The 8,615-nt window shown below is 36.3% G+C and overlaps 1 non-coding gene across 1 annotated transcript; it reads right to left on the bottom strand.

The window, feature by feature from the left end:
• Positions 1-7,036: 7,036 nt before the first annotated feature.
• LOC141635186 (small nucleolar RNA R71) lies at positions 7,037-7,143 on the bottom strand. Its single transcript, XR_012539890.1, has one exon. It is a non-coding gene; the product is annotated as a small nucleolar RNA R71 (small nucleolar RNA).
• Between the last annotated feature and the right edge of the window lie 1,472 nt (positions 7,144-8,615).

Genomic DNA, 8,615 nt, shown 5'->3' with positions numbered 1-8,615 from the left:
GGACGGCGACGGTACCAAACAATATGTATAAGGCTTGTGTTTACGATCGGTAGGTCGTAAACACGTGTCAATTTTATGACTTAGGGAGTCGGGTCTAGAAGTTTAAGGGAGAAGGAGGGGGCGGACTCTCGCGTGAGGATTGTGTTGTGTGAAGGGTGGTATTTATAGATAAATATGGGGAGGTAGGTCGGTTGTGTTTGCTTAGAGGCTAAGCAGACACCCTAAAGAGGCGCGAGCTACCTTGAGATACAAGTGGGTATATTGTCCCTTTCAATTTGGACTTGGCCTTTGCTCCATCCATTGTTTGGTTTGTGGTATTGAAATGAGATGTCGTGTAACAATATGGGCATCTAATAAGAAGATTTTAGTGTTACTTGGGGTAGGTAATTTATGTGCTTGACTCGGGTTTGACCCATGTGAGTCGGGATTTGAATTTCGAGTCGGTTTTTGGCTCGGTGTCGGTTTTGACTCTAACTAGGGTCATTTTAATGGAAATGACATGATAAAGACATTCATGGCATTATTTTCAACATTCGAGATTTGGGTTGACTCGATTTGACTCAGGTTGACTCGAGTTGCGGGTTTCTGAGTCGGTTTTGGGTCCGAAGACGGTTTTAACTCTAAATAGTGTTATTTTAATGCAAATGAAGTTAGAAAACTTTTGAAATCATTTTTCATATTCGAGTAGTGCATTAAACCGTCTCATGTATAGCCAATTCACGCACGCATATCAAAAACACGTTATAGTCCGATCATCATCGGGTGGTTTTTGGAAGGTGCAGATACTGGGTATCTACAGTAATATCGATTAAAAACTAAGGTCATACTAAGATAAAATTACATAATTCAAAATTACATAAATAAAATATGACATTCAACAATGAAATATGCAGCATTATAATATGTGTCTATCATGCCAAATTATGTGCCAAATCGCCATATTTAACTTATATCGATCATATAACCCGGTTTTATGGAAATTCACGACCTTTAACTTATTAAAATCGTAAATTAATACTAAAATCTAATTTTAGTCCAAGTTAATTATCCTAACACTCTTAGGTCTCAAAAATTAGTCATTACTCAATTTTTGACAATAATTCAACTTGATATAATTTTATGCTCATTTTGACCCCAAAATCATAACATTTATGAAATAAATCCCAATTTAATTACAATAATTTCAAAATTTGAATTTTAAATTTTTGAACATTCTGGAATATATTCATGACACTCATAATGTCAAAAATCATGGTTAAAATTTTCGAATTTATTTCGAGAAAAATGTAGTCGAAATTTATCGGTTTTATCAAATAAAACATCTCAAGTATACAAAAATTAATCTAATCAATTTTAAAACTTTAGATATGATAATTGGGATATAAATTCAACCTAAAATAATTTTCTCATACCATGTAATTTGTTTTAGCTATTTTTTCTAAAATAGTCACTATTTATGTTATTTTTACTCCAAAAATTCATAAATCATGCAAAATGAATCAAGTTCATCTTAAATTTTACACATAGTGAATAACATATTCATGTGACAACATATTAAAATTTCATGGTCTGTTTCGAAGTTTAACTATTTTTAACCATTTTACTTCCATTTAATTCATTTTTATCTCATAAAAAACATAAATCATGCAAAATAAATCAAATTTAAACGAAATTTTACATACAATGATTAAAATATGCATGTGAGGTCATATAAAAATTCCAAGGTCAGAGACTATGTTTAACTAATTTTAGCATTTTAAATACCATTTTAATCATAAAAATGTAATAAAATTACTAAAAATCATTAAAATGAGCAATAAAATACCATAAATCATAAAAATGACCTAAATATATTTTAGGACCAGCATATATAACATACATTAATATTTCGTGGCTTTATCTAATAAATCACAATTTTTTAGTTTTAATTAAGTTACTAATAACTCGAAAAAACAATAAATCGATTATGCATGCAATATTCTATACTCTGATAACAATTGTTAGATTCATATACCTATTATTAGACATTTCTAATAGTGATTTAATCAATATATTAAATTTGTCATAGTGGATCTAGTGCATGCATAATAAAATGAAAGAATAAGGAAGGAAAAACAATGTTCCTTACATTGTTGTATGACACAAAATGGGCACAAGTAAGGTCTCCTACCTTCACTTGTTCTTGAGCTATGATAAGTATTAGGATGATCCTCCAAAACTCTATATTAGGAAACCTCCTTTTGATTCCACCCAAGATTTGACCCAAAATTACTACTAATATTAACTAGACATTAGGTAGTAATATTCCCTTAATATAACTAATATTACTACAGTAGTAATATTTGCTAAACATTAGTAAAATGAGTATATATGAGTTTAGAGGATTTGCATGTGTGATATTTTGAGATAAAGGTAGAGTAAAAATGAGAACAAGGATTATTCTCCTCTTGTTACATACATGTGCCATCCAAATGCTCCTTATGTAGAGCATTTTGGTTTTCTCATTTTGTCTTATGCAATATTCTTTATGTGTAGGTAGTAGGCTAGCATGAATAAAACATGTCATAAGAAGTTGGAGCATCTTTCCAACAACAAAATGACAAAACCAAAAACTCAAGCATGCTCACCATTTTGGACGGTGCATTTGAGAATATATGGGTCCATTTTTGTTTTATAATATTTGTTCCACAAATGATTAATAGTCTTATGTTTAATTATCTTACATAATCAAGTATTAATTTAATCACATAACAATTATGTGACAAATTAATAAACATATATCGGAACATATATTCACTCAACTTATTGAGTAATATTTTACTATTATATCAACATATAATGGGTCCCATAATAGCTAGTTAGTTAAATTTACAACCTCTTGTAAATGTAAATAACTAATTACCTCTACCTCGAAATATTTATAAAACCTCAACATAATTTAGTTATTTAATATATTAATCCACTAAATCGAATCTTATTTAATCACATTACAATAAGATACAAAATCCAACTCATATAAATAAGGGATTAATTAATCTGTATCGAATACAATTAATTAATTATTTATTTGGGTCTCATCCTTTAAGTGTGACCTTAAGGGATCAACTGATCACCACCGCCAACACCACAGTAACGTCAAACTCTAGTCAGCCAATCGTTACGATTAATGTTGATCAGTTGACTATACAATTTATCATCCCTTCCGTATTCTTATTATGAGATTTAATTAGGTGATCGCACTATTGTTGAGGACACATACTCCAACACTCAATACAAGATAATGCAACACCAACAAGTACTAAGTACCAAGAAACAATTAAGTCATGTTTTGAGTGCAAGAATCAAAATCATTCATTTTAAAATGAAATTTCAAAAGATTTGGACAACATTTTAAGATGAAATTTGATTCAAAGTAATACATGCCGTTACTAACAAAGAAAAGTCAAAACTTAATCGCGACAAGATTCCCGAGCCTCTTTGGTCAACTAAACTAGGTTTTTAACCACGAAAAATCAAAACTTACGCATGAACATTAAAGTTCAAAATTTTCAGGAGAAAATTTTCAAGACAAAATTTCTTACGTATGACAAGAGTTAGAAAAAGCAACCAAACTTTAGTCCTTGTTAAACAATTAACCATTCAACAAACACCAAATCAAATTATAGGCTCGAGAATACATATTTTCGGGTTCATAAATTTTTTGTGCAAAATTCAATATAAAATTTTATACTTGACATCATAAATGTTATGAAAAGGTGATTAATATCATGAATCAAACAAAACATGCAATTAATTGACAAAATTTGGAGGAATTAGCGTAGATTTAAACAAAATCAAATTGGAAAAAATTAAGAGCAAGGAGAAAACCACTCACATTGTTTGATTAGCAAGAGTTACGAGGATAAAATGGAGTATAAATGTTAAGTCCAAGCAAAAAAACATCAACAATGGAGTTTTGGAAAGAATTTAAAGAGATTTTGTTAACTTTTGTTATGAAAAATGATGAAGAAATGCAAGAGATAAGGTATTTATACAAATCTCGCGAAATTCACAACCCAGAAAATGGCACTTGGTCGAGTGCCCGTCCACTCGGTCGAGTGCCTTCTTCACTCGGTCGAGTGATCCACTTCTAGAAATTTTCAAGTTTCTGGAAAATGGTCCACTCGGTCGAGTGCTAGGGTTCACTCAGTCGAGTGACAGGTACTCGGCCGAGTATTAGCTCACACTCGGTTGGGTGCCTCTCTTTGGTTTGCAATTTCCGACTAAGGAATAATGTTCTTATATTAGCGACTATTCTACTAACAACTATTACCGATCACGCTCTAGCTATGGCAATAGGGAAAGCCAAACATATATGCGGTATTAAAATGCCAAAGGACAAGGCTAAGGCCCCTCACACACCAACACGTAACAATCATTCTCAAAACATGTCATACGTATCATTACTTTCATCCAACTTCTACATGTTATCACATACCATATGAACAATTATATCATGCAAGAAGCATATTAACTGGCTACAACACACATGATAATTATAGCTTTAAAACTCATCATATTCAAACACGCAACGCTCACACAAATAAATGCATTTCACATGAAACAATCCTCTAGTCATATCACATATACCTCACTCAGTGATATATGATTTATTTAGACCATTTCCCCGCCTTATTTTCATGTATTTCGACTCCGTTTGAGTCGGTTTTGTGTATCATACCTTGCATTTTGTACCCCGATTCCCTAGCCTACGATATCACGTCTGTCTTACAGGATTTGGGGCGGAAATAGAGGAATCGGAGCAAGGGAGGCTGTCCGAGAAGCTAAGCATGAAGAGAAGAGGATGGAAAGCTGAGAAGAGGTTCCCAGCCGGTAGGCCGGCAGCAAGTCAGCCGGCTGGGACTCCCCCCTTACACTTAGCCAAGAAAAAAGGTGGAAATGTTACAGCAAACTCCCAGCTGGGCAGGCCACCGACAGTCGGTCAGCCGGCTGGGAGTACAAGAAGAAGGAAGAAAAGAGCCAAAGGTTACAGAGAACTCCCAGCCGGGCAGCCTGTCGGCAGCCAGTCCACCGGCCAAGCACACATGCTGACCTGATTTCCCCTTAATTCTTACAAAGAACTCTCAACCGGGCAGACCACCGACGGCCGGTCCACCGGCTGGGACTCCCCTTCCGCATTTTGACTTGGCTTGTAATTTCCAACCTAATTTCGGTGTAAACTATAAATACCGCATCCCTTAATCATTTGTACACACAACCCTAGATCTGAAATTATTTCCCTAATTTTATGCAAACTCTCTTAAGCAAGCTTTAATCTTTCCTTAATCAAGCCTTAATTACTTGATAAATTAGCTTAGACTTAGTTGTTCTCAATTGTTTACATTTAGTATTGGGTTGTAAATTGAAGATTGGTGAAGATTATTCTTTTATTTAATCCAAGATTGCAACTTTGTCTTCCACATGGTATAATTCTTCTCTTATTATTGTTCATCTTCAATTGTTTATATTTCAAGTTGCTTGATTAGTTTATCTTATAAACATGATTTTCTCTACTTGTTTCATGCCAAAGTTTCCATCTTTTGTGTTAGTTATTACAAGTATGTGTGAGTAGTGCCTTACTAGGATGGAGAGGGATCTCTTGTAGAATTGTAGGGGAGGATTAAGGCATAGGAAGAATGAAACTATTGAGTTTATGCTTGTTGATTTTATCATGCACACAAGGTGTTTGTGAGAATGTTTAAGTGAGAATTTGAGCATTCAATCTATCTTTCAACTTGTTGGGTGAGAGCTTGACTAGTAATTAGGAAACACATATTAAAATCAAGGTTGGGTTAATTAGGTGAGAGCTTAATCAATCTTATATTAGGGGTTAGTCTCACATCGAAAGATCGAGTCTTCCTCTTGCATATGCTCTTGGTTTTACCCTTATATGTTCTTGTCCTCCCTTCCCTATATGAGTGAACCCGATATCCTAGTTCTCTTAACCATCGTATTTACCATCTTAAGCTTTTAGTCGTCTTTCTATTGTTTTAGTCTAGTTTCTTAGTTAGTTTAAATCAACCTACTTCCTATTATCGAACTAAACTAGTAGCTTAAACAAACAATCTTAGAGCCATAATTCCGTCCCTTGGGTTCGACCTTTGCAAGCAACATCATTCATTCGTACACTTGTGGAGCTATTACAAATAAAAAGCATAACAAGTTTTTGGCACCGTTGCTGGGGACGGCGATATTGGATAGGATTATTTGTTTTCATCGAGGCTTAGTTCTTTTATTTGTTGTTTGTTTTCTCCTTTTGTCCTAGTGAAATCTTTTCATTAGGACTATTTGATCTTTTGTTGAGTGCATGAATAGGTGTTGTATCGGACCTCTTCTCCCACTTGATCGTGTGATCGAGAAAATATTTCGGGCAAGAAGAAGACTAGCTCTATCGGCAATACGAGGATCTCCACCTTTTGCTAACCCACCAAACACTCAAACTTTCACAATTGAGCATCTAAATACACCACCCTCTTCCTCTACCCTATCACCTCTTCACATTCCACACAACTCTCCACCACACAATTCTCCAATCAACTCATCTCAAAATTCACCAACTCATTCACAACACTCCACCCATACCAATGATACCGAGTCTCCACGAAACAACCTAGTAAACGACAATATGGCGGATCAACCTATGGGATACTACAATAGGCCGGATCCCAACCGGGCTTGTTTGGCAATTGACTATGGAGCCCTTGCTCCCAACACTTTTGAGCTTCGACACCATGTGATAAATTACATACAACAAGATGTGTTCCATGGGATGAAAAGTGAGGATGCCTATCAACATCTCACAACATTCAAAGAGAAAGCGGGTTCTATCAAGCACAATGGTGTACCCGAAGAGCAAATACTCCTAATGCTCTTTCTTATCACCTTGAAAGACAATGCTAAGAAATGGTTGAATTCTCATGAGCCGAGTACATTTATCACTTGGGAGGCTTTATCCAAAGCTTTCATCAACAAGTTCTACCCAAAATCTAAAACCGCAAGAATTAGCCATGAGATTCAAACCTTCAAACAAAGACCCATGAAAACTCTAAGTGAAGCTTGGGAACGCTTTAAGGATCTTCTCACATATTGCCCACACCATGGTATCCCAAAATGGATGACCACCCAAACTTTTTCCAAACTCTTGAGCAAAGGTTCCGGGACATGATCGTGGCGGCATCCGGTGGCAATTTTGACAACATGAACAATGCTCAACTCACGGAAATGATCTAAAACATTTCCGAGATGGAGGGTAGCTATGCAAGAGATATGGAGTACACGAGTGAGGGGCCTTCTAGGATAGAAGTTGAGTACAAGGCTAAGTTGGATGACTTGACCAAGAAGTTTGAGGAGTTCAAGATGGAAAAGAAGCAAGGGGAATTAAAGCAAGTCCAAGAGGGCGGACATAGTCATTCCAAGGTCTACTATGTCCAAGAACCTAGGTCCCCTCCTAGACACTATCCACCCCAAATGAATTGTGACTATTGTGGCGGTGTGGGGCATACAATTGAGTATTGCTCATATATTCCACAAGATGACCACCAAGAATGTTTTGCTCTTCAAGGACAAGGTGCACCGAGGGTCTCTTACCAACGCCATGAGACCTTCTACCGTGCCTTCCCTAACCAAGATCCCAAACTTTCTTATGCGGGGCAACCATTGGACCCCAAGTATCAACAACCACAATACATGCCTCCACCAAAGCCCGATCATTCTAGACAATACAATCAAAACCAAGGCCAAGGTTCCAACTATCGGGGTAAAATACAACATGACAACACCAATTACATCCCACCTCATCAAAGAGACAATTACCGCAACCAACAACAAAACCCTCCATACCAACAACAAGGATACCAACAACAAGGGTACCACCAACAACAAAATCCACCATTTCAACAACCTTTCAACCAACAACAAGGGTATCAACAACAACAAAACTCTTACCTATCTCCACAAAACCAACAACAATACATTGAACCACAAAGCCCCAACTCCTCTCTTGAGAAATTGTTAAGGGAAATGGATGCAAAGGCCGAGAGAAGAGAGGCTTAAGTTGACCAACAATTCAAAACCTTGAAGACCGAGCTCTCAAAAGTCCAAGCACATAAAAGGACATTTGACTCATATATGGCCAACCAAAGCCCCTCTTCCTCACAAAGAGCTCCACATTCATTGCCTCCTCAAGGTTCTCATCCTAGGGATGGGCCACCACCACACCAACAAGTTCATGTGGTAAGCTTGAAGAGCGGGAAATATTTAGAGGATCCTTACAAGGATTATGAACCAAAGAGAAAGAGAGATGTGATGAAAGATGGTGAGGAGAGTCCACCTCCCTCACCCACAAGTAGAGTTGACAACACCAAGAGGGGGAAGGTGAGTAAATACCTTGAAGATGACGAGAACTTTGTGTTGGAGGAAATAGTGGTTGAAAGAGACCAAGGGAAAGCAAAAGAATCAAATGAAGTAGTTGACACCACGCAAGCCTCAACCTCCGAAAAGACCAACAACCCTCCAATACCATTCCCTAATAGGAGTAGAGTAATGGATGAGGAGAGGAAATTCTCCAAATTCTTGGA

The sequence above is a fragment of the Silene latifolia genome, chromosome Y (genome assembly GCF_048544455.1).
Source record: "Silene latifolia isolate original U9 population chromosome Y, ASM4854445v1, whole genome shotgun sequence".
In the NCBI taxonomy this organism is placed as follows: Eukaryota; Viridiplantae; Streptophyta; class Magnoliopsida; order Caryophyllales; family Caryophyllaceae; genus Silene; species Silene latifolia.
The sequence above is the reverse complement of the archived record's forward strand: the minus strand, read 5'-3'. Positions and strand labels throughout refer to the sequence as shown.